Genomic DNA, 24,694 nt, shown 5'->3' with positions numbered 1-24,694 from the left:
AGTAACCGCTGCTGTAGACTACATTCCCCTCCCAATGCCAGGAACTGAACCCAGGATTATTCCCGTGATTCTGTTTCTGGCAAATATTTGTGTAGCCCACAAGCAATGTATGTCAGGTCCCTTTTAGTGATCATGGGCCATATAGGGTCAGATATTCCTTTTGCTTAGTGATAGAGGCCTCTCGTAGGTCTAATTTGCAGGTCCAATATGTAAATCTTGATGATGACTCATAGAGATTCTTCTGTTCGCAAGAGATGGAACTTCTGGTATTTCCCCCCTCCCCAGTTTCTTTTGTAATAGTATTTCTGGAGTTGGTGAGTGAACTTCTTTGAGTGTCTATGTTTATATGAGTGGAGGCATGTCTGTGTGCTCATCTGCATATGCTTTTTATTGTTGCATGGTAACATTGATCATAGGAACGTATGGAGGCTTCTGGATAGCCCAAGATATTTGATGGTGAAGATGCATGATCCCCTACAATATCTGGGGGCAATGCCCATTTCTTTGGGTCTCCTGACCTCCATTTGTGCTGTTTGTTTCAGCTCTTGTCTATTTGCTGTTTGACGAAGAACCCTCCATTGGTAGAGAGATCCTTGCCATCTTTGAGCAGGTGAACTGGCCTGCACCCGCAGACAGTCCTCCTCACTGAAAAGCCACTTCTACTACAGCTTCTCATGGTAACTCTGAAAGAATGGCAGCTGTTTAATCGGCCTGAGGGGAGCCACTGTTGAGCCCCTCCAAGGTATTGGAGTAGTTGACAGTGAGAATACAAGGGTGCACACCTGAGATATGTTGTTAAGATCACAGTGAAAAGATAGAGGGTATTTTTCCTAGAGATTTCAGGGGTCTTTTTGCTTTAGTTCTGACCTGTATTTCCTCTTTGTTACTCACTCAAGGGTTTGCAATTTGTCCTGAAACTCTGTCCATAGCACCTGTCCCCCTACACATTTATACTGAGCTCATTATTGTACTTTCTGAACATGTTTCCATCAGATTGGCCCAGGAAGCCAGAAGAAATTGGATAGTGGCTCCCCTGAAAAGTCTCTCCTCCTGCTTCTGTTGGTAAACTTTGTTTCATACATTGTGCATTAACAGCAGCACCAATTCTTGCCAGTATTGCCAGAACTTGTCTAGTTTATTTGCCAGGAAGATTTTGCTGCAGTAATCTAAAGTCGAGCCAAGGATTTACCATATAGATATTCTAGCTGAATTGCTGTAGAATCAGGCCTAGAAGTGTTTTGACAAATAGCTGCGTGCTCCCCAAAGGATTCTAATGCATTCTGCTTGAGCTCAGTTCCCAGACCACTGCCTCGTTCCTTCAGTGCAGCTGCAGGGTGAGCCTTGAGGGGCTCTCGCTTCTGGCTCCAAGCACGTGGCACGTGCCGGGAATGACCCACTCCAGTGTCAGGTGGGAAGTATGACTCGGGCAGTAAAACTGCCAAAAGCTAGTGAAGGTGTCCGAAGGCAAGTTCAGGGAAGACAGAAAACTTCCATGGAGCAGAAGGGCAAAAAGCTCAGTGTAGCTGCAGACATGCCAATCCTGGTGCTCAGCATGTGTGTTTAGATTAACACTGTTCATTTGTTCTCTTGTGAACCCTCATTCATAAAAGGATTCTTTCCCTAACAGTGTCTCTTGTATGAAATCTTCTCCAGACCAGAGAACAACCACCATGGAATACCAACACACGGGGGAGTCAGTCCTGCCCCCTATTGCAATGCTGCCTCATCACAGAATGTAAAGCAAGAACATCGGTGTACAGCAGAAGGGGATGGACTGTCAACTTGCCGGAAGGCTGGTGGCTGAAACTTAATTTGTAGATAGGCTTGTATAAACGTTTGCACCTTTCTGATTTTTAATAAAATGTGTTCTATTTATTTCCTTAATTTTGCTAGTTGCGGTGTTGATGTTTGTGATGTGGACACCTGTCTATATTTAAAACTAGACTAAGATCACCAACTCAAACCACGAGTTGCTACCATAATAAAAATGATAAATAATTTCCCTTAGGCCACCAGTTGTCAGAGGCAAAGAATTTTAATACTGCAGACCCAGGGCAATCTGCCAGATACTGCAGGGTCTGAAATTCTCCTTATCCTGTTGCCAGTTCCCTTCCTACCAGACCCCTGGCTTAACCCTCTGAGTTGAGGGTTAAAATCCTTGTAATAATTTAAATATTATGGAAGACACAACTCAATAGCATTCTCTGCATATGAAATAAGTAGGTGGTTCCAGTCTGGTTCCCAATGGACAGGTAGATGAACTTAAGAATGGCCATACTGGGTCAAACCAAAGGTCCATCTAGGCCAGTATTCTATCTTCCGGCAGTGGCCAATGCCAGGTGTCCCAGAGGGAATGAACAGAACAGTTAATCATCAAGTGATCCATCCCCTGTTGCCCATTCCCAGCTTCTGGCAAACAGAGGTTGGGAGACCATCCCTGCCCATCCTGGCTAATAGCCATTGATGGACTGTCCTCCATGAACTTATCTAGTTCTTTTTTGAACCCTGTTATAGTCTTGGCCTTCACAACATCCTCTGGCAAGGAGTTCCACAGGTAGACTGTGTATTATGTGGAAAAAATACTTCTTCTTGTTTGTTTTAAACCTGCTGCCTATTAATTTCATTTGGTGACCCCTAGTTCTTGTGTTATGAGGAGGAGTAAATAATACTTCCATATTTACTTTCTCCACACTGGTCATGATTTCATAGACCTCTATCATATCCTTCCTTAGTCATCTCTTTTCCAAGCCCTTTTGTTGCCTTTTTCTGTACCTTTTCCAATTCCAATATATCTTTTTCTGAGATGCGGTGACCACATCTGCACGCAGTATTCAAGATTTGGGAGTACCATGGATTTATATAAAGGCAATATGATATTTTCTGTCTTATAATCTAACCCTGTCTTAATGATCCCAACATTGTTAGCTTTTTTTGACTGCCATTGCACTTTGAGTGGATGTTTTCAGAGAACTATCCACAATGCCTCCAAGATCTCTTTCTTGGGTGGAAACAGCTAATTTAGACCCCATCATTCGATATGTATAGTTGGGATTATGTTTTCCAATGTGCATTGCTTTGTATTTATCAACATTCATTTTCATCTGCCATTTTGTTGCCCAATCATCCAGTTTTGTGAGATCCTTTTGTAGCTGTTTGCAATCTGCTTGGGACTTAACTATCTTGAGTAGTTTTGTATCATCTGCAAATTTTGCCACCTCACCGTTTACCCCTTTTTCCAGATCATTTATGAATATGTTGAATAGGACTAATCCCAGTACAGACCCCTGGGAGACACCACTATTTACCTCTCTCCATTCTGAAAACTGACCATTTATTCCTACCCTTTGTTTCCTATCTTTTAACCAGTTACCAATCCATGAGAGAACTTTCCCTCTTATCCCATGACAGCTAATTTTGCTTAAGAGCCTTTGTTGAGGGACCTTGTCAAAGGCTTTCTGAAAATCCAAGTACTCTATATCCAATGGATCCCCCTTGTCCACATGCTTGTTGACCCTCTCAAAGAATTCTAGTAGATTAGGGAGGCATGATTTCCCTTTACAAAAACCATGTTGACTCTTCCCCAACAAGATATGTTAATCTATGTGTCTAATTTTGTTCATTACTATAGTTTCAACCAGTTTGCCCAGTACTGAAGTCATGCTTACCGGCCTGTAATTGCTGGGATCACCTCTAGAGCCCTTTTTAAAAATGGGCATAATATTAGCTATCCTCCAGTCATTTGGTACAGAAGCTGATTTAAATAATTGGTTACAAACTATAGTTAATAGTTCTGCAAGTTCACATTTGAGTTCCTTCAGAACTCCGGTGAATACCATCTGGTCCTGGTGACTTATTACTGTTTAGTTTACCAATTTATTCAAAAACCAGCTCTGAGGACACCTCAATCTGGGAGAGTTGTCAGATTTGTCACCTAAAAAGAATGGATCAGGTTCATAGGCAGCAGGTTACATGGGCTCCAGGTGCCCCAGTACCAGGAATATTAAGGGCTGGGGGCTGTGCTCCACCAATGTCTGGATCTGGATTCTCTCCTTGCCCTGCCTGGAGCGGGCACCGTCCCCTGCCACCACCACTACTCCCTGCCTCAGAGCATCCCTCCTCCCACTGAGTAGCGTTGTGAGGGGGATGCGGGGAAGCGGCTGCTACCCTCTGAGTACATTTCCAAAATCGATGTCTTCCCAGGCAACCAGCACTGGGCTCCAGACTCGGAGTCTGGAGCCGGGTTTTGCGTGTGGCCGCCAGCTGGCTCTCCGCTCCGCATCACCCTCCTGCGTCCCAGCCTTGCTCGCTGGCTCCGGAGACATGGTTGGCTGGTTGCCGGGGTTCCCGGGGTGAGGAGGAGGAGGCGCCCACCCGCAGCTGCCTGGCTTACTGAGCTGGGGTGGGCTCTGCTGGGAGGGGAAGGGATGGCAGTGCAGCCCCCCGCAGTGCGGCAGAGGACTGAGGAGCAGCAGCCCTGTGCTGAGCAAGGCGGCCATGCAGCAGAGAAGAGGGCTGTGAAGCCCAGCTGGTGCCAGTGGAGAAGGAAGGAAAAGGGGAGGGGGGTTGCTTTTTTCTCATGGTCTCTCTTCAGCGGAGGGAGCAGCAGGACCAGGAGGCAAAGGAGTGGCTTTGGGTTATTGCCCCCACCGCTGTACTTACCCCCCTCCCTCAGTGTTGCGCCTGAGTCTGTGAAACTCTGCTTAGTGCAGCTTGTGAAGGAAGGAGGGTAAAGGTGCTTTAAGGTGCCAGTTATGTCTCCTCAGTCTCACTGCTGACTAGCTGCAGACCCAATATTCACAATTCAGCAGTGTTCTCAGGGACTGTACAGTGCTCTATAGGAGTTTTCAATTGCCTGCTAAATGCTTCAGCAATGCCACCTTTTCACTTAGCTATCTCCTGAATAGTGGTGGCTGGGAGCAGGGGGGAGGGAGTATAGCAGATGCCAATTTGAGGTGAATAGTCTTTTGGCCAGATTCTACGGGGTTTATGGTGCTTTGTGCTATGGACTGGAGCAAAGTGGCTGGTGGATAACCAGAAATTTGGTTAATAATTGTTCTCTAAATTCAGCTTTCTTCTTTCTCTCTCTGTGAATTATCACTAATTCAAAATAATAGTGTGCAAGCTGACAGGATAATGGTACTAGCATAATCTCTTGTTATAGCATTGTAAACCCTACTACCTGATTAGTAATTGGATATGTCGGGTGGCACTTTTTATGTGTTCGCTCCCCCTGATGTTACAACCTTGCTACACCACTGGGGAGGGGAGCTTCCTAGACCTGAGCAGCTGGGGCTTGGGTGAATTTTGTGACACCCTTTCCCCCTCAGCCACCACCTTGCTGTCCCTGCTCCTGCACCACGCTGGGCAAGAGGCAGCCCCATCCCCAGTGAGGCTATAGTGAGGGGCAGGAGCAGGGGAGGCCACACGTGATGGCAACCCCCCCCCCAGTACCCACCATAGGGGAGGTGAGTGGGCTTTCTGGACCTGAGAGGGGCCCTAGGAGCATGTGCAGTGACTGGGGGGGGAGAGAGGGGGTCCCTCCCCTGGAGCTTGCTGCTGCCAGTGGGCGGGTGGAGGGAGTCCTCTCTGGCCCTAGCCCTGGGGCAGCCTGTCTGCACCCCAAGTTCCTTATCCCCAGCCCTGCCCCACCCCAGAGCCTGCTGTGCCCCAGCACCCCAACCCTGAGCCCCTCATCCCAGCCAGGGCTTTGTCAAGCCTGACCTTAAAAACCTCTAAGGAAGGAGATTCCACCACCTCCCTAGGTAACCCATTCCAGTGCTTCACCACCCTCCTAGTGAAAAAGTTTTTCCTAATATCCAACCTAAACCTCCCCCACTGCAACTTGAGACCATTACTCCTTGTTCTGTCATCTGCTACCACTGAGAACAGTCTAGATTAGAGCCATCTCTCTGGAACCCCTTTCAGGTAGTTGAAGGCGCTATCAATCCACCCTCATTCTTCTCTTCTGCAGACTAAACAATCCTGGTTCCCCAGCCTCTCCTCATAAGTCATTGTGCTCCAGCCCCCAATCATTTTTGATGCCCTCCACTGACTTTTTCCAATTTTTCCACATCCTTCTTCTAACATGGGGCCCAAAAACTGGTCACAGTACTCCAGATGAGTCCTCACCAATGTGAATAGAGGGAATGATCACATCCCTCGATCTGCTGGCAATGCCCCTACTTATACAGCCCAAAATGCTGTTAGCCTTCTTGGAAACAAGGGCACACTGTTGACTCATATCCAGCTTCTCATCACTGTAACCCTAAATCCTTTTCTGCAGAACTGCTTCCTAGACATTCATCCCTATCTGTAGCAGTGCATGGAATCTTCCGTCCTAAGTGCAGGACTCTGCACTTGTCCTTGTTGAACCTCATCACGTTTCTTTTGGCCCAATCCTCTAATTTTTTAGGTCCCTCTGTATCCTATGCCACCCTCCAGTGGTATCTACCACTGCCTCCCAGTTTGTCATCTGCAAACTTGCTGAGAGTGCAGTCCACGCCATCCTCCAGATCAATTAATGAAGATATGAACAAAACCAGCCCAGAACTGACCCTTGGGCACTAGGCGTTGAAACTGGCTGCCAACTATACATGAGCTGTTGATCACTGCCCGTTGAGCCTGATGATCTAGCTAGCTTCTATCCACTTACAGTCCATTCATCCAGCCCATACTTCTTTAACTTGCCGTCAAGAATATTGTGATAGACCATATCAAAGCTTTTGCTAAAGTCAAGGAATAACACATCTACTGCTTTCCCTCATCCACAGAGCCCAGTTATCTTGTCATAGAAGGCAATTAGTTAGTCAGGCATGACTTGCCCTTGGTGAATCATGCTGACCATTCCTGTCACTTTCCTCTTCTCTAAGTGCTTCAGAATTGATTCCTTGAGCGACCTGCTCCATGATTTTTCCAGGGACTGATGAGGCTGACTGGCCTGTAGTTCTCTGGATCCTCCTCCTTCCCTTTTTTAAAGATGGGCACTTCATTAGCCTTTTTCCAGTCATCTGGGACCTCCCTCGATGGCCATGAGTTTTCAAAGATAATGGCCAATGGCTCTGCAATCACATTGCCAACTTCTTTAGCACCCTTGGAGTGCAGCGCAGTTCAGTGCTTGTCCAGTTTTTCTAAATTGCCTGAACACCTCTTTCTCCACAGAGGGCTGGTCACCTCCTCCCCATACTGTGTCCCAGTGCAGCAGTCTGGAGCTGACCGTTTGTGAAGACAGAGGCAAAACAATCATTGAGACATTCTAGCTTTTCCACATCCTCTGTCACTGGTTGTCTCCCTCATTCAGTAAGGGGCCACATTTTCCTTGACTTTCTTCTTGTTGCTAACATACCTGAAGAAACCCTTCTTGTTACTCTTAACATATTTGCTAGCTGCAACTCCAAGTGTGATTTGCCTTCCTGATTTCACTCCTGCATCCTGAGCAATATTTTTATACTCCTCCCTGGTCATTTGTCCAATCTTCCATTATAAGCTTCTTTTTTGCACTTAAGATCAGCAAGGATTTCACTGTAAGCCAGGCTGGTCGCCTGCCATATTTACTATTCTTTCTACACATCGGGATGGTTTTTTTCCTGTAACCTCAATAAGGATTCTTTAAAATACAGCCAGCTCTCCTAGACTCCTTTCCTCCTCATGTTATTCCCAGGGGATCCTGCCATCAGTTCCCTGAGGAGTCAAAGTCTGCTGTCTGAATCCAGGCGTCACATTCTGCTGCTCTCCTTTCTTCCTTGTGTCAGGATCCTGAACTCGACCATCTCATGGTCACTGTCTCTCAGGTTCCCATCCACTTTTGCTTCCTCTACTAACTAGTATCATTGTGTTTAGCACAATACTTGGTTATTTTACACCCTTTAAAGTATATAACTAGTTGTATACAAGTGTTAGGAAGTGGGAATGTTCTTAATGTTTTCTCTGAATACTGTGTGGGTGCCTCAGTTTCCCCTATGCATTTCTTAACAATCTAGATGGTGGGATAAGAGGGTGTGATTGTTGTAGAGCCCTAGAAGGCCAGTGTGATGCTGTCTGCACAGAAAATGGCCGAAACCCTGTCTCTGGGCAACTGGTGGCCTGGGCCGCTCTCCTGCAGGTGTTGGAGAACAAAGAGTTCATGTGGGCTCCTAATGCCTGGAAGGGAGACAAAGGCCAGAGGAGGGAGTGTTAGTGCCTGTACGGACTTCCGGGAAGCGCATGGTGTGGAAGGGGATGCTGGGATGCTCTGGAACCACTCCTTCGAAGCCAATCAGGACTCTGGAAGAACCTCCTCTCTCTGAGCATACTGTTGCCAGTGCAAGAAGCTTACACCTTCCTGGGTCTGATCTCAGAGCATTCAGCATGCCCTTCCACACTGTGCGCTTTCTGCAGTGAGTCCGCCCAACTGGGGTCCTGGGGCAGACAGAGGTCCCTGCACCCCAACCCTGCAGTCAGACGTGACTCTCAGCCAGCTGGTAAAACAGGTGGTTTATTAGATGACAGGATCACAGTCTAGAACAGAGCTTGTAGGTACAGAAAACAGGACCCCTCAGTCAGGTCCATCTTGGGTGGGGTGAGGAGCCCAGACCCAAGTTCTGGGCCACTCCTCATTTCTCCAGCCAGCTCCAAACTGACACTCCCTTCTCTGGCCTTTGTGTCTCTTCTGGACAAGGAAGCCACTTGATCTCTTTGTCCCCAACACCTTCAGTTGGCACCTTTAATTGATGCTTGTAATCTTGTGGTCCTGACGTGTTGTAGATTCATTTTATCCCAGCAACAAATTCTTGATTTGTAGGACCACTAATAATCAACAATGGATTTTTCTGATAGTGATATTGTGCAATAAAGAGAAACTTAAATGCTTACGGCTTCCAGTCCATGTTTACACTATTTAATAAAATATATATATCGACTTACAGGGCAGGAGTGGAGGGGAGGCATTACCATTTTGAGCACCACCAAAAATTATACAAACCTGCCACCTATGATCAGGTTTGGGAATCTCCCTCACATTCTCAGCCATGAAGATGGATGCAAAGAATTCATTTAGTTTCTCTGCAATGGCCTTATCGTCCTTGAGTGCTCCTTTAACATTTCAATCATCCAGGGCCGCTCGGGGCGGGGGGGGGGCAAGTGGGGCAATTTGCCCCAGGCCCCCATGAGAGTGTTTTGGGGCCCCTGGTATGGGATCCTTCACTCACTCCAGTGGCCCTGGAAAACTCTCGCGGGGCCCAGGCCTCCAGAGCTTCTTCCGCTCAGGGTCTTCGGTGGCAATTCGTTGGGGAGGTGTCCTTCTGCTCCGGGACCTGCCGCCACTGAAGTGCCCCAAAGACCCGTGGCAAAGTTGGGGGGCCCCCACTACTGAAGACCTCAGGCTCCCTGAATCCTCTAGGCGGCCCTGCAATCATCCGTGGCCCCACTGGTTGTTTAACAGGCTTCAAGCTTCTGACGTATGTAAAAAAAATTGTTGCTCTTACTTTTTTGAGTTTTTGGCTAACTGTTCTTCAAATTCTTTTTGGCCTTCCTAATTATATTTTTACACTTCACTTGCCAGAGATGAAGCTCCTTTCTATTTTCCTCACTAGGATGTAACTTCCACTTTTTAAAGGATACCTTTTGGTCTCTCACTGCTTCTTTTACTTTGTCGTTTAGCCACGGTGGCACTTTTTTGGTTCTCTTACTACGTTTTTTTTAATTTGGGGTGTCCAAACAACCGAATAGGCCATGAGCACTCTTCTAACTTCTAGAGATGGCCCCTTCTCCTGTAACCCTTCTGCCCCTCTGAATTGGCAGCAACAAGGGCTGGGTTCAGTATCCAGGGGTTCTGTTTCAATAACACAAGGCATAACCGGCTCGAGCCCCCACCCAGTGACCTGGGACGCTTACATACTTCCCCTCTCGCAAGCACAGAGTCTGAGTGTAGCAAAATCTTTTTAATAAAGGAAGGAAACATTGCGGCATCCCACTGGAGAAACACCACAAACAGGATTATAACACAAACCATAAACAAAAAAACCCACCCCCAGGTATATTTGGCAATGTCCTTTTCCCCTTAGGGTCTTAAGTCCAATCACCCCAAAGTCCAACAACCCAAAAGTCTCTGGTCAGTACCACCTCAGAATTTGAGAGTTTATCTGCAGAGTTTTACCACCCCACAACCTGGGTGGAAAGGGATGGGGGGAAGTCCATACAGGGTTTTAAGGGGCACCTTACGTGGGCCAGGGCCAACTGATCCACCTCTCCGCAGAGTTCTGCTGCAGCCTTCACCACAACCAGCTGTGCCACTCCTCCAGCTGTCCCTGCAAACTGCTTCACTCCGCTCACCAGTCCATGGGCTGCTGCAAACTGCTCTGCTCTGCCAGCCGCTTAACAATAGATCTTCAGGCTCCCCCACTAGTTAACACAGCACTCAGTGATCTCAGTTCAGCTCTTAGTAGGGGAGCCCTAGTGCTGGTACACCATTGGCCCAATATGAATTCAGCTCAGCAGTCTCTAGACAGACTCCTAATAGAATCAAAAATTAGGTCTACTCTTATAACACTGGAGAAAGAAGAATGTGCAATTGGTGTTCCAGGCCCTTCAAAAGAAACCTATACCAATCCCCAACCACTCTCAATTCAATGGGTTTTGGAACCCATGTCTAGCAAGTACCACCCAACTGAGGTTGAGTCATTTCTGTCACAAAGCAGTCTCACAGCTCCCCATTCACACAATCAGGGTGACAAACTTTTTTTTCCTCCTGCCCCAATAACAAAGAAATTGGGGATCCCAGAGCTGTTAAAATCACCATCCCAAGTGCTGTGGGGTTATGCTAAGTGGGGGGGAGAGGGGGGGTGGATGCCAATGCAAATTCTTAAAATTCTTTCCACACTCTCTACAATTCACCACCAGATGTCAGGGTAGCGCTCATCCTGACTCTGCTTACACTACTCTAGATTGATGTACATTGGTGGGGGAAGCATCCACTCTTGCTGCCTGTGCTGTCAGCATGTTACCACAATATTTCATTTTCTAAAATTCACTTTTGAAAAACATTGTTTCTCCATTCAACTGGTCTCTTATCTGACTTCTATTTATGGGCCTGGCCCCATCGTAGGTCTCACTAGAGCTACTGCCCTATCGGAGAAGAGCAGCGTAAAAGTCTGATCCACATTACTGTCCTTTGGCGTTTGCAGCCATGCCATTCAGCAGCAGAAACCCTGACCAGAACAAAAAGAAAAATCAAGGATTGATATCACAGTTTGCTGTCTTTGGACCTGAAAAGTTCTTTTCAAGAGCAAACTTCTAAGATCATTTATACAGTTTTTTTTGATATTTCAGAAAAATAGAGTGAAATAACTTTGTCACAGGTAACCTATATGAAGTCAAATAGAAATCAATTGAAGTCCTTTCAGCACGTTTCCAAGCCAATTCTTGTTACACAGAAATTATAAGCCATCTACACAGATGTTACTCATGAACTGTAACTGGTAAACCATTAAATACCGAGCCAGAACAAAACATACCACATCCTCTTGTAAACAAATTTCCATGTGAAGAACAATAAAATTTAACTATCACTCTGTTTTGTTACTGCTTGGGCCAAAAATGGCTTATGACCATTTTCAAAATCTCTTGCAAAAGAAAATGTCACAGCTTCATTGAGTAATTACAAAAATATTCCTAAATTTATTTACATTGGTGCACTTTGCTAAACTAAACTCATAGACTCTTCATTTCTTTATCTGACTCAGCAAAAAATGGAGAGAACAGAACACCTCTTTAAAGCTGAATTTGTAGCTAAATTGTATAATAATAATTTTATATAGCTCCTTGTACACCTTACAAACTGTACAGAGGAATGATGCCACCATCGCATTCTACCCCTAGTTTCTTATTCTGGTGCCCATTACAAAAGCATCTGAGTGCCTTCCAGGAGTAAACAAACAATGATCTCCCACCCACTTCCTTGCTTGTGAGAGGCAGGCTTAGTTTTTATACAAATTCTGTAACTGTTTAATGGTACAGAGCAAAATTTTGCAACAGTTTAATACAAGTGTTGAAGAATTGTTATTATTTCAAGATAGGCATGTACAAAAGAGAATGCACTGAGAAATCCACAGCTGAAGATTCACTGGTCGTTTTTTCCCCTCCAAAACGATTGTAATCTGTCTTCTTGTGCAAATGATTTGAATGAGGAGATGATGGCAGCTTGGTGTAGTGGAATAGGGCGCTCATTCTAAGCACTCGGTGCAGTGTGGAAAAATTCACAGAGAGATGTGAGAGAGGAACAAATGGGACAGCAAGACTGGCTGAGTAAAGGGATCCCCTGAATTTACCATTTATATAGGCAGAATTTAATTGCTCAAGCTGAATTTGGTTAGGACACCACTTCTGTCATGAAGAATGTAATGGGATCTTTGAAGAATGAAACCGAGCAAGGAAAAATGGATTAGGCTGAATATCAGGAAGTATTTTCAAATTGTGAGATCTATTATAGTTGTTCTCAACCAGGGGTCTGGGGCTCCCTGGGGGAATGCGACCAGTCCCAGATCAGAAAGTCGAAGCCCTATCGGATGGGGCTGAAGCCCAGGGTCCCGGGTCCTGCCTCCCAGGGGTAAAGCTGAAGCCTGAGCAACTTATCTTCACAGGGCCCCCTGTGGCATAGGGCCCCAGGCAGTTGCCCTGCTTGCTACCCACTAATGTTGGTCCTGGCTTTTTATGTAGAAAAACAGTTGTTGTGGCACAAGTGGGCTGGGGAGTTTTTATAGCATGTTGCGGTGGCTTCAGAAAGAAAAGATTGGGAACCCCTGATCTATTCGACACTCTAATCATCTCCCAGAAGAAGTGGTGGAAGTCCTATTGCTTGAGATGCTTAAAATTAGACTGGGCAAAGCTTTGGGGGCACTCTGTAGAGAACAATCTACAATCTTGCTGTGGGCTTCAGAGATGGGCTTAGTGCCTTGATAGGTCATTTCCATCTTTGATTACTAGGATTATGGATATACAATCCTACTAGAGGAGAAAGTAATCTAGAAGGCTCTTCTGGCGAGTCAAACATCTGCTGGGAGCAAGGAAGAGTGGGGAGGAAGGGAAATTTCAGACTCATATGGAGGTTGTGTAACCCATGCTTTTTCCTCCTCTAGTGGCTAGACCAAGGCAGATAACCTATGGCACACGTGCCAAAGGCAACATGCAAGCTGATTTTCAGTGGCACTCACACTGCCCGGGTCCTGGCCACTGGGGCACTCTGCATTTTAATGTAATTTTAAATTAAGCTTCTTAAACATTTTAAAAACTTTTATTTTACATACAATAGTTTAGTTATATATTATAGACCTATAGAAAGAGACCTTCTAAAAATGTTAAAATATATTACTGGCACGCGAAACCTTAAATTACACTGAATAAATGAAGACTCGGCACAACACTTCTGAAAGATTGCCGACCCCTGGGCTTGATTCTATAGGGAAATTTATGAGTAGCTACTGTCTTTGAGCTGGTAGACTTTGTCCTTTAGTCCGAGCATAAGAGATCTGTGATTTTAAGAACCAAAGGGCCTGGTTTCAAAGTATTGAACCTGCCCATTTCTAAACCTGCAGAGAGAACCTCCTGAGTTTGCGGATGTTAGCAGAGAACACCTACAAGAATGGAGCTGTTCTTATGGTGTAACGTATAGGAATTGAGTAGTATTTCTTTAGTTTGATAGCCCTTTAGTGGGCCTCCTCTTATCTTCGATTGCAGAAGCCACTGCAATGTAACAGAGCAGTAATATACATATGTAGCTAAGTTCTCTGTGTGTGTAGATGTATATATCATACACACACACATATTAGAGGGGTAAATACCAGGCAGGGTGAAGAGCTGTTTAAGCTAAAGGGCAATGTTAGCACAAGAACAAATGGATATAAACTGGCTTTGAACAAATTCAGACTGGATATCAGAACAAGGTTTCTCACCATCAAAGGGCTGAGTTCTGGAACAGTCTCCCATCAGGAGTTGCATGAGCAAACAATTAGATTTTTAGAGAGATCTGGACATGTCTGAGTGTGATTATATGACAGGGTTGCTCATGATGGCAGGGTGCAGACCTCAGTAGCCTTTGGGCTCGCTTCCAGTTTGTCTTATATACCTAAAAGCTCATGCTTGAAGATTTCAGCTGACCTGCAGGGGTCAGGAAGGTACGTTTCCCTTCCAATGTGTTCTGTTTTTTGTTTTTAATCTCCTTCTGAAACATCAGGGATGGCCACATCTGGAGATGGGACATTGGATGGGGAGGGCCAGGGCTCTGAGGTGGCACCAAGCATTCTCTCTCTCTGCTGGTTGGCTGGGTAGTTCTTGTTTGCATGCTCAGGGTACAACGGATCACCATATCTGGGATCAGGAAGGAATTTCTCCCCAGATCCGAATGGCAGGGACCATTGAGGTTTCTCACCATCCCCTGCCAGGTGAGGGTGCTGGTCATTTGCCAGATTATCTGGGTATATCTCATGTTCTCATTTCCCTGCCATTGTAGGGGGCCTTGGATATACCTCGGTCCCTCTTATTCTCTGCCTGTGGCACATATTAGTCTAGTTTCTTGTGCATTGTAATACTTTGATTTAATTCCAGTTGGTTTAGTGTGCAGATGTTGGGTAGTGATGGTGGCCTGTGATATGCAGGAGGTCAGACTAAATGATCTGGTGGTCGCTTCTGGCCTTTAAAGTCTATTTCTCTATATAGTTAGTAAACACAGTTATTTGGAACCCAGCTCTGTCTGTGTGGTTTCCTCATATTCTTAATTTTTACCCTGAGAGCAAAAACACAAGATATATGGGATCAAGGGAAATATGCATGTGTTAACATGGATAAATAAATATAATCTACTCCCTACTAGTGCCTGGATGCCAGGAATTCCCATCCCTCCTACACTTCGTTCCCTCCCCAACAGAAATGGCACCTGAAATGTCAACATTGGCAACTATTTCATTGCTGATCAGTCTAGCCAAAACATCCCCAAACCACCCCCTCACCTTCCCTGATGCCAAAAGCCCCAGCTGTCCCAGCTTCCAAACCTTTAAGCTTTCCTCTTTCATTTGCCATATAAAATTCTGCAGTACACTGGAAATTAATTATTTAGGTGCAATGTAAAATTATGTGACTGCTTTTTGACAAGAGTGGCTAGTCAGTTTGGGGCCCAGTTAGTATCGGAAATTGATGATGGAGTCTGGTATTTTCTTTGATGCAAACTTGTTTATTTACAAGGAATGTGCTAAGTCCTGCTTCTCCAAAAGCAGAAGGAACCACAAACAAAATCAGTAATTTCTTAGCTTATGGGGCCCCCACTCCAGAAACTCTCTTGGCTTGTCCCTGACCTGCACTGTGCTTTCAGGTTGCTTTTCGGCTTTCTTTCTCTGCCTCTGAGTGTAACGACACTGCCTCTGGTGGGACACAATTGAGAGCCTCAATTCAGGACAAATTGCTTAGAGCAGAGCAGTTACAGCCAAAAGCTGGATTTCCTTTACTTTAAGGCAAGCCAAGCCAAGCCAACCAGAGAGGACTTCAGTCTCACCCCACTGGCTAACCATAAGTTGTACAAACAGTTCTCTCAGACACTCCAGTTTCCATCACCAGTGCCACTCGTTATGGGGATGGCTGGTTATGAAAACCAACACCCCAGTAAAAGAAAAGTTCTCCCGATCCCAAAGGACCAAGCCCCAGACCTAGGTCAGTATACAAGTCTGATCTTACCTATAACTTACGCTGTTGTCAATCCTTTAGAATCTAAAATCTAAAGGTTTATTCATAAGATACATAGATGAGAGCTAAAATTGGTGAAATGGAATCAATTACATACAGTAATGGCAAAGTTCTTGGTTCAAGCTTGTAGCAGTGATGGAATAAGCTGCAGACTCAAATTAAGTCTCTGGAGTACATCCACAGCTGGGATCAGTCATTCAGTCCTTTGTTCAGCGCTTCAGTGTGGCAAAGTTTCTCCAGGGGTTAGAAGCAGGACTGAAGACCAAATGGAGATGATACAACTGCCTTTTAGAGTCCTTTTGCCATGTGGCTTGTGTTTCCTTTGTTCCAAACACAAGCTACCCAGCACATGGCATGGAAAAACCTTAGAGTTCTGTCCATAGGCATGTCCTTGCATGCCTTGCTGAGTCACAAGATGTATCTGCCTTCTCTCAATGGATCAGTTGTGTAGCTGATGGTCCTTAATGGGCCATCAAGCGGGTTAGGCAGTGCTCATGCCAAATTGTCTGGGGTGTTACCTAGAAGCATAGCACAAGTTTGAAATACAGACAGTATAGAGCCAATACTTATAACTTTAAATACAAAAATGATACATGCATACAGATAGCATACTCATAACTAGCAAATCATAACCTTTTCATGGACACCTTACATGACCTCCTTTGTACAAGATTTGGTGCCACTATAGGACCTTGGTTGCAACAATGATCTATATGGTCATAGATCATGTCAATAACATCATCTCCTCCCCCCCCCCCCCCCCACAAAATTCATGCAGGAAGGGATGACAAAAACATCACTGACTGCATCCCAAGAGCTCCCCATACTAGATTCTGTCTTACTACAGCTAGTATTGGATTAGAAACTGTATCAGTGTATAACAGAAATGGTTTATCGAAGTCATGTTCAATAACACGACTGAATCTCTTTAGAGACTCAAGGTGAAACTTGGTTAGAACAATAGTAGGATTGACCTGCTCTTGCAGCATGGTTCCTGTATGTCTCATGTGATCTTTCCAAGAGCTAAAGACCATAGCTACTTTATCCATACAAGCTCTGGCAATGTTTGGAACCCAATTAATTTCAAGACAATGTAGAATTAATGTTGTCCATAGTATAGGAATCTTGGCATTTAGCCATGAAAGCAATATGGTAGCGTGCCTCTGTTTCCCTTTGCATACAGCACCTCGCCCCTGTGCAGCTGCCCCACTGCTGGCAGTGTGGGGACCCACAGATCTCCATTTTGTCATGGATAATTTTAGTAAAAGTCACGGACAGGTCACAGTTTCTGCAAATTTTTCTTTTTTGCCCATGACCTGTTTGTGACTTTTACTAAAAATATCTGTGATAAAATCTTAGCCTTACTCACAAGTTCACTGTCAATACATGAACTTGGCAAAGTTGTTGCTAGTGTACTAGGCACTACATTTATGTAAATATATAATATATCCCAATGTAGCACAAGATAAGATGGTTTGACAGAATAATGAATAGGGATGGTTTGTTTAAGATATCAGAAACAAAGGGAGGTAACAAACATATGTCATGAAATATGTAAGGTAGTGTGTAAGTTGTGTATTTTAGTTGTTTGTTTTAGCTATAAATATCATGGTACTTCACCATAATCCTTAGTGTGGCCTAGGGACAGTAGAGATTTCCACTGCTGACTGAGCCATTCCTTTCCATGGGGCACTTATGTTAGCGTACCTGTAACCATGGAGCCAGGGACCTACGCCTGTTCCTCGAGGGCAGTAAATCTGGCTGTGTGCCTTTGTCACAGAACCATGCCTGTGGTCATTCTTTATGAGTAACATGGAGGTCTGCTGAGTGAGCAGCTGCCTTATCTGGTGTTAATAATAATAATTAATAATATTGGGGCTCCAAGGATAGCCTGAACAGCGTTACTAAGGAAAGAAAATACCAGTCTTCAGAACTTAACAACACTGGGTAGTACTATCGAGGTTGCTAAACCAGCTATCTGCACGGAGCTGGACAGCCTGCCGACAGAGCACACATGCAAGCCAACTGACAAGTGGGACTTCCATGTCATGTCACTTTGTCAGGACAATAACTAGATTAACTTTCCCCTCAAACTGGCTGCTTGATAAACAAAGTCATGGTCACTTTGCCAGTGTGTAACTGACCAATTCTACCACCCTTCCAGAACCTTCTTTCTGATCTCTATAACATCTCTGATTAACTGCCAGCATATAACACAGGCCTGCACAACTCGTAAAGTGGCGAGGGCCACATTACTCCAAAGAAAACAGCTAAGGGTCGAAACCCCCCGGCCCCACGGAAACACCCTGCCCCAGCACTGCCTAGCCCTGCAGAAACAAACCCTTCTTCCCCAGCGCCGCCCCACCAAAACAGCTGTGGGCCAAAAAGGAAGGTTGGGGGTTGGGGGCGGTGATATTTTATTAAGAATTTTTCAATTAAATCAAACAATTTTTTAAATTTTTTAAAAATTTTTTATGAATCATAGAAAAATGAAAAACACCTGTTCCATTGAAAGAAAACATTTGTACTTTTCATTATTACCTTGCAAATTGAATGAGAGATATTACATCTCTTTTCAGCAACAAGCTTGTCGTATTCGGGGGTCATATTTGAAGTGGATCTTTTCATAGTGTCTTCCAAATGGTCATCATTCAGAGAAGAACGTCGCTTGTTTTTATTCATGTTCATGATGGAAAATGTTTGTTCACATATGTAAGTGCTTCCAACAATGCTGAACGTTTTCAGTGCAACTTCGATAAAATTTTTGTATTTTTAATTCTCCAGACTTCTGTAGAAGTACCGCAGGCTGCTTTCTCTGGGCTTATTTTGGTAAACTGCCAAACACTGAAGTTCAATAACCTCCAACTGCAAATCTAGTTGCACTTCCTCTGGATCCACAGAAAAGGGATCTTCAATCAGCTTCAACTGGATGTCTTCTTCTTTAGACAAAGTAAGTCTTCTGTCAAATTCTTCAATCAAAAGATTAATGTGCTTTGCGTATTTTTCTCCTAACTCGGTGTGTTTGTGCTGGGGGATATGCTGTGCACAAGTGGGAAAGTGACACATTTCACCTTTTGACAGCTGACTTCTGAAAAGTTTCCGTTTCATTTTGGAAGCTTTCACTGCTGCACACATTTGAAATATGTTGATTTTTTCCCTGAAGTTGAACATTGAGATCATTCAGGTGTTCTGTAATATCATAAAAGGAAAAAGAGATCTTGATTCCACAACTCATTTTCAAGCTCTGGGAATTTTATTGGCCCATCTTCTAGGAATTTTGCTACCTCCTCTTTCAAAGCAACGAAAAGCTGGAGCACTCTTCCTCGACTCAACCACCTCACTTCCGTATGCTAGAGTAAGTCGCTGCACTTGGCGTCTACCCCTTCAAGAAAGGCTCAAAATGTCCTATGTTTTAGTCCTCTAGAACGGATGTAGTTTACAATGGAAACTATCACTGACATGACATGCTCAAATTTTAAGACTTTGCTACACAAAAACGGCTGAGGTATCATGCAGTGATGTTTGGTTATTTGTCTCCCGATAAATTCATCAAGAAGAGTAACTGCTCCAACATTTTTTTCTGCACATAGCTGAAGCACCATCAGTACAAATGGCTACCAAGTTTGTGAAATCTAATCACAATTTATCATTCATGCATTTTATCACTTCACGGGAGACTTCTTTTCCGGTTGTGCGACCCATCATGGAGCACATGTCAACAAGTTCTTCAGTAATTTCAAAGTTTTTATCAATACCTCTAATAAAAATAAGAAGTTGGGCGGTGTCTTTTAAATCGGTGCTTTCATCCATAGCGAGGGACTAAAAGCAGAATTCACTGACTCTCTGCTTTAACTGATCACTTAGATTGGTAGAAATGTCAACTATTCTTCTCTGTACAGTCATGTGTGATAGACTGACATTTTCAAATATTCCCCTCTTTTCTGGACATAACTCAGATACAGCAATCAACATACACTTTTTTAAAAACTTGCCTTCTGTGAAGCATTTCCCAGCAGCAGCAATTTCCTTAGAAATTTGAAAGCTTCCTTTAGTAACCGTGTCGTTCTCAGTGCTCACTTTCTTGAAAATTTGCTGTTCTCCACTACGGTTTTTCGCTAAATTGGCTGCTTTTATTATTTTTTCATTTGGGTTCAATTTGGCGAGATTGCAATGTTTAGTTTCAAAGTGCCACCAAAGGTTGTATTCTTTCAGAACGGCTAACATTTCACAACACACGAGGCACAGTATTTTGTCTGTGGAAAGAGTACATAAGTATTTATTCGTCCATTCAGTGTTGAAAACTCTGAGCTCTGATTCTATTTTTCTCTTTTTCTTTTCACTCATGGTATCCATTATGAAGCTCAAGATTTTGTTGAATAAATTCACACACAAGGGAAACACTCACAGTCACACACAAAGAGAAGAGCTATCTCTTGGCACATGGCACACTAGCAAGGCACTGACGGTGTGTAGAAGTCTGTAGACAGGACCGGTGCAAGGATGTTTGGCGCCCTAGGTGAAACTTCCAGCTTGCGCCCCCCCGCCACGTCTCCGCTCTGAGGGCCCCTCCCCATGGCAGCTACCCCCCTCCATCCTGAGGCGCCCCCCTTGCGGCAGCTCCCCATCCCCCACCCTCCGCCCTGAGACACCCCCCGCCCCAGCTCACCCCTGCTCCGCACACGAGCACTCCAAGCACGCCATCGCTGCTTCGCTTCTCCCACCTCCCAGGCTGGCGGCACCTAAGCTGACTGGCGCTGCAAGCCTGGGAGGCAGGAGAAGTGAAGCAGCGATGGCGTGCGCAGGGAGGAGGTAGAGTAGGGGTGAGCTGGGGCAGGGGGGTGTCCCCCCCTCTTACTTGCTGCAGGCGCCGCTCCCCGCGCTCTCCTGCCCCAGCTCCCTCCGCCTAAATGCCGGCGGCAACCGGGGCAGCCGAAGATCTGGCTGCTGCAGTCACTGCTGAAGAAAATGGTGCCCCCCAAATCCCAGCACCCTAGGTGATCGCCTAGGTTGCCTAAATGGTTGCACCAGCCCTGCCTGTAAAGAGGGAAGGAAACGGTGTGCATAGGGTGACCAGATCACAGCAGTGAAATAGGACCCGCCCCCTCCCCGCTCCGCCCCACCATCAAACCCCTCTTCAACCCCCCACAGGTTACTATATTGCTGCACACAGCAGTCAATCAATGCAGTTGTAGATAAATCTCTGCATTATGCATTTTGTATAACTTTTATATGACTTTGTATTGAACCCTGGTAATGTGTTATAGTGAGCCCCTAAGCAGGGCCGGCTCCAGGCACCAGCTTATCAAGCAGGTGCTTGGGGCGGCAACTCCGAAGCGGGGTGGCACTTTCAGCTATTCGGTGGCAATTCGGTGGAGGGTCCCTCACTCCTGCTCGGAGCGAAGGACCTCCCGCTGAATTGCCACAGATCACGATTGCGATCACGACTTTTTTTTTTTGGCTGCTTGGGGCAGCAAAACCCCTGGAGCCGGCCCTGCCCCTAAGATAGTATAATTAAGGTAAAAGAAAAATTTCTTCTGTGCACATTTTTGAAGCAGAGTTCAAATTTGTGTGCCATGAGACAAATATGCCCAAGCGAATAAAATGTTTATACATTTAAAAAGTTTTAATTTGCAATTTGTGTCGATTTATGTGGGTTTTCAGATGGAGCTATCATAAGAAAAACAGAAGTTTGTATTTTTAAATTGAAAATTTTCCTAAAAAATATCAATAAATGATTATCAGCCGAGAATAAGATATGTAATTACAAATGCATTTTAATTTCCTTATTGGTCAAAATGTCAAAAACTGCTAAACTAACCTTACTGTTTTTCCCTGTAATATTTTTCATTTGCCCATTCAATATGAACTCTGTCCACATCTATCAGTCCTCAATCCAGCTGGTAACTCTTAATACATGTCAGCACCTCACACTGAACCCCCCCACTCGCTAGTTTCCCAATACACACAGATTTCTCCTCCCTTCCTCCCAGTGCCCATCCCCACAGCTCCATCACCACAACTAAACAATGCCCCACACAGACCACCACTGCCCAGTGCCCTGACACATACAGATCTCCCCCACTGCGCAGCACCCCAACAGGCCCCCAATGCCTAGGACCCCAAAACACACAAACTTCCCCCACTGCCCAGCGCCCTCCCCACCCTCACAGCCCAGCACCACCCGCACACCTCCCAGACACTCACTCCACCACACCCTGCCTCCTTTTCTGGCCGCACTCACCAGCCTAACTGGGAGGTCTCTGGCTCCTAGGGTGAGAGTGGCAAGAGGAGGCTCCAGACTCTCCAAGTGCTGTGCCCACCACAAGCGCGATCTCCATGGCTCCCATTGGCCAGGAAAAGTGCCAATGCGAACTGCTGGAGCTGCAGAGCAGAGCTTGAAGCGCCGGCAGCATGCAGAGAGCCTTTGAGCCAGCAGGTCCCTCTGGCTCCAAGATTTGGGGGGGGCCAAAAGCCCTCAGGATGGGGTGGCGTCTGAGCTCTGTGTCCCGCTGAGGGGAGGGGGGGGCGGGGGATCGCGAGGGCTCCATGCCTGTGTCCTGCTGGGGAGGGGGGCGGTGGTGCAGAAGGGCTCTGTGCCTGTGTTCCGCTGGGGAGGGCAGGGGTGCGCGAAGGCTCTGTGCCCGTTTTCCAGTGGGAGGAGGCGACAGCACGTGAGAGCTCCATGCCTATGTCCCGCTGGGGGGGGGGGTGGCGGTGTGCAAGGGCTCCGTGCCCATGTCCCACTTGGGGCAGAGGCAGGGGCGAAAGTAATTTACAGGACTTACCGGTACTGCTGGAGTCCTGAGGGGGGCGTGGCCTCATCCTGGAGAGATGTGGCCTCATCTTGAAGAGGCGTGGCTTCTCCAGATTTAAAGGCCCTAGGGCACCAGCTGTGGCTGGGAGACCCAGAGCTGTTAAATCAACCAGGGGCTCCCAGCTGAAGAGGTGGCTGGGAGCCCTCAGGGGCAAATTAAAGGGCCCGGGGCTTCGGTGGCTGGGGCGAACCCAGAGCTTTGTGGGGCTGGGGCAAGGATTTAAAGGGCCCAGAGCTCCTGCTTCTGAGGGGAGCCCGAGCCCTTTAAATCCCGGCCCCAGCCGACCGCCAGAACCACGGTCGGGATTCAAGGGATCTGGGCTGCCCGCAGCTGCCCGCGGCTGGGATTCAAGGGCTGCCCACGGCTGCCAGCATCCCTGAGCCCTTTAAATCCCAGCCGTGGCCAGGATTCTAAGGGCTCTGGGCTGCCTGCAGAGTGCGGTGTTTCTCCTGTGCGCAGGGTTTAGAATCCCCCTGCGGGCTGCACAGTGAGCCTCCGCGGGCCGTATGTTGTGCAGGCCTGATATAACAGATTGACTTCCATTACCTTCCAGAGCTGCCTTCCCCGTCCTCTGCAACATCCCTGACCAACTACCATCTCCTTCCTAACCCTTCCCACTAGTTTCTGTGACACAGCTGACTAAGTTTCAATATGTAACAGACAAACAGACTTCCAGGGCCTTCCCCCCAGGTTCTCTCTATCATTGCTGAATAGCTGTCAGTCTGTCACTGACCATCTGCCACTCTTTTATAGAATTTCCTCTCAGACTGCCAGTCTGTCAATCAGGAATGCTTGAACATTTTCTGTCAAAACTGTTTCACATTTTTCAAATTTTCACATTTTTTTTGCTTTCTGCAGAAAATTTCATTTTTGTTGACATATTTTGAGAGAAAACTGAAGTATTTTGGCTGAAAATTGGAGTCGTAGAGCCTTATGCTAATTGTAGTTTGCCCTTTGAGTCCCCATTCTCCTCTAGGGGCTGGGATCCACAGGTGAACTACATCTCCCATAATGCACCATGGCCTGGAACTCCAGGAGCCACAGATTCCTCCAAGAGGGGAGACTGTGATGCATTATGGGCAACGTAGTCTAGTTCTACAACAGCATGGGGATGGAAGGAGCAAATTGCAACTTTCATTTTGGGCCAAGTACTTTGGCTTTTTTTGACCAAAAAAAAAAAAAATTTTCCATTGAAAACTTGGGGGAAGGGGGCAGTATATCTTTCATGTTTGTTGAAAATGTTGATGGAATTTCTTTTGGATGAGCTCTAGTCTCAGTGGCTAACTATTTTCATTGTTCAAATTGTTCCCGCCAAGTCCCTGGATCATTCCTGAACAATTACTAGTCTGTCACTGACTAAGTGCTGTCCTTGAGAAGCAGAATGCCCTTGTGCTTCAGCCACTGGACTGGACCTCAGAAGTCTGTGTTCAGTTCCTAGCTCTATAACAGCTTATGTGACCTTGAACAGGTCACTTAATCTACACTGTGCCTCAGTTCTTCATCTGTGAAATGGGGATAATACTTCCCTACCTTGCAGGGGTCTTATGAGGATAAAATCTATTAATGGCTGTGAGATGATTAGAGCCATATAAAAACCTAGATAGACAAATCCTCTCCCAGAAGCTTCCCTCAGATCCCTGTAATATTCCTGATGTAACTGCCAATTTGTAACTGACTCAAAGCACCCCCGTGCAGGTTCCTTGGACCTGAGTTACACCCTTGAGTAAGTGCCAGTCTGTCACTGACCATCTGGCATCCTCGTATGGAATCTTCCCCTAGGGCCCTGTAACTTCCCTGATTAATTAGCTGCTTTTAGTGTAAAAAAAAAAAATAAAAAAAAAATATGGCCACCCTCAGGTCCCTGCACATCCTTATTGTACCATACTGACTGACTGACACCTTCTTCCAGGGTCTTCCCTCAAGGTCTCATAATATCCCTGACTAACTGTCCTTTTTACTGACCAACTGCCATCCTCTTCGAGAATCTTCCCTGAGGTCCCTGTAATGGTCCTGATGTAACTGCCCATCAATAAGTGGCCACCTCCTCAGCACCACTACCACCTCCAGAGCCCTGACTAACTGCTGGTCTGTCACTGACCATCTGACATCTTCTTCTAGAACCTTTTCACTGCCTGTCTGTAACTTCACTGGCTAAATGGCAGCCTTTAATTGACCACCTA

At 45.9% G+C, this 24,694-nt stretch overlaps 1 long non-coding RNA gene across 1 annotated transcript; it reads left to right on the top strand.

Annotated features, from left to right (window-relative positions):
• Positions 1–470: 470 nt before the first annotated feature.
• On the top strand, positions 471–1,873 carry LOC116840019 (uncharacterized). The gene is made up of 3 exons (XR_004377295.2): positions 471–677; positions 994–1,062; positions 1,654–1,873. It is a non-coding gene; the product is annotated as an uncharacterized LOC116840019 (long non-coding RNA).
• The last annotated feature ends 22,821 nt before the right edge of the window (positions 1,874–24,694 follow it).

This window comes from Chelonoidis abingdonii, chromosome 1 (assembly GCF_003597395.2).
Source record: "Chelonoidis abingdonii isolate Lonesome George chromosome 1, CheloAbing_2.0, whole genome shotgun sequence".
Lineage (NCBI taxonomy): Eukaryota > Metazoa > Chordata > Testudines > Testudinidae > Chelonoidis > Chelonoidis abingdonii.
This window is presented reverse-complemented; position numbering and strand designations above follow the sequence as displayed.